General features: G+C 45.0%; 1 pseudogene; it reads left to right on the top strand.

The window, feature by feature from the left end:
- Positions 1-954: 954 nt before the first annotated feature.
- LOC104865078 lies at positions 955-1,205 on the top strand (annotated as a pseudogene).
- The last annotated feature ends 1,216 nt before the right edge of the window (positions 1,206-2,421 follow it).

The raw sequence follows: 2,421 nt of genomic DNA, 5'->3' as shown, positions 1-2,421 counted from the left end.
GGCTCCTCCTCACACGCAGCTACCCAGGTTCTTACTTCTCCACACTTCCCCTCCCTCCACGCAGTAGGTTTGTCCCGAAATAAATGAGGTGTAAACGATGCCTGGAATACATGGAATAAACCTCAGTGTTGCCTATTATTTAATATGCATCGGAATGGAGTGAAATCAGAGATGCACTGAAGTGCAAACAGCTCCCTGTGTGCTTAAAGCAACTCTCCGTTTTATAAGATAGATTTGGAATCCATCTGAAAGACTTGAGGTGTGGAGCAATGGCACGTCACACAGGTGATGGCACTAGCAGTACCTTAGTGTGCCATACTGTGCACAGTACATTGTGTCACAGATTCCTACTGTGTCCCCACCCCGTATCGGGCTCTTAGCAGGTGCTCAGTAATTGTGTCAAGCAGAATTGTAAATCTAGCTTCCATACATGGCTGGCTTCTTGTCAGTACTGTCTTAGACCCAGGCAAGTGTCTGATGTATGAGTCCCACATTTTGGAGTGACTCTGGTGACTGGGCCCAGCTAGAGTGGGGAATGCCATTCAAGCCTCGTGCCCTAAGACCAGACTTGGACCTGTGTTGAGTGTTGATTGCCGGAAACACTTATCTCAGAATTTTCTCAGAACCTTTCTGGTGGCTGGAATTGGCAGTACAACCTGCACTGGGTCACCTGAGCCTAAGTTGGGCTCCACATGTGTTCCTGTTCCTAATTCTCTCTCCAGAATGCACTTTAGCTCTCTACCCAACTTGTGCAGTTGACTTGACAGCTTGAGGAGATCCAGAATTTGTTTCAGTGAAGTGATCCTGAGGCCTGTTAGCCAGAACCTGGCTTAGAAACAGATCATTTCCTCTGGCTGTGGTAGAATGTGTGTGTATGTGTGTGCGTGTAAGGGAATCATCACACAAGATTGAGGCTCTAGTCCTTTCTGGCAGTGACAGCCTCTGCATAAGAATATGCCTTTCACAAAAGATCTCGTTCATCCCTCTCCAGAGGAGGAGTAGAGTAAACACATGAAGAAACATTTGGTGCAGATCCCCAATTCCTACTTCATGGATGTGAAATGCATAGGATGCTATAAAAATCACCATGGTCTTTAGCCGTGCACTGACAGTAGTTTTGTGTCTGCTCCACTGTCCTCAGCCAGCCTATAGCAGGAAAAGCAAGGCTTACAGGAGCATGTTCTTTCAGGAGGAAGCAGCACTAAACCTGAATCAGATGAAAGGAAAGCCATCCTAATAAACGCATTTTGGATTATAAAATGGATTGAGGCTCTGGAATGATGTTGACACATAGATTTTGGGTGACTCCTGAATCAGAAAGGAAGAGTTCAGATATCTGGGCTATCGATGACCTCTCACCCACTCTTGGGCTTCACGCATGTGTTTGAGCCCGTGTCCTGACTTTCCCATCCATAGTTAGATGACAGTGCCACCTCTCTGTTCTAAATCCTTCACGACTGTGGAGTGGCAGCAGGTGTCCTTACTCTATGTACTTTCTGCTGGACCCTCATCTCCTCTGTAGACTTCAAGTCATGTGTCTTGAGTTTGGTTCAAGACTACTGTGTTTGGCTATGCCTACTTATTGCTCTGCAAAACCTATGAGCCCTTCCTATCACTGTTCTTTCTTCCTGCTCGTTGATATGGCAAATCCTGCCCTTGTGGATGTCTTTAAGCTGTGCTGCATGAAGACAAATATTCCCTGAATGAGTGGTAACATTGATAGGCCCTTGATTTATGTTCTTCACTGGTAGTAGTGTGTGGAAGGCAGAAGTGAGTTCAGCTGTCTTGGTCTGTCTTCTGTTGCTATCACAAAATAGGTGAAGCTATGTACCTTATAAAGATAGGAGGTTTATTTAGCTCCATTTTGGAAGCTGAAAATCCAAGATGAAGCTGTCCCATTGCTATGGTCTTTAGTGAGGGCCTAGTGGCAGAGAGAATCATGGTGGGAGAAGAGAGAAAGGGAGGGTTTTTTTTTTTTTCTGGTACCAGGGATTGAACTCGGGACCTTGCATTTACCAGGCAGGTTCCAGTACCACTGGGCTAAATCCCTGGCCCTTGAGCGAGAGAACTATGGCAAGACAAAAAGCAAAAGAGAGAAGAGAGACTAGTCTTGCTCTTTTATAACAACTTGTCTCAAGAGAACTGACTAGAGTTCCACAAGAACTTCTAAATCCCTCTGAGGACAGTGATCCCGATGACTTCATTACCTTGCATTAAGTCCTGCTTCTTTAAATTTAAACCACTTACCAGCACTGCTACACAGAGGACCAAGCTTTCAGTAGGTGAACCTTTGTTATCCAAGCCATCACAGCACTATCGAAACACCATATTCTAGGAATGCAGTAGTCATATCAAGAGAAGACGTGGTTGGGAGATGTGTTCTACATTTTCACTATAAAATTCAAAATAGTAACAAAACAT

This window comes from Fukomys damarensis, unplaced genomic scaffold (assembly GCF_012274545.1).
Source record: "Fukomys damarensis isolate Sample0158 unplaced genomic scaffold, DMR_v1.0_HiC HiC_scaffold_22, whole genome shotgun sequence".
NCBI lineage: Eukaryota > Metazoa > Chordata > Mammalia > Rodentia > Bathyergidae > Fukomys > Fukomys damarensis.
Note: the sequence above shows the minus strand (reverse complement) of the source record. Positions and strands in the feature narration are given on the sequence as shown.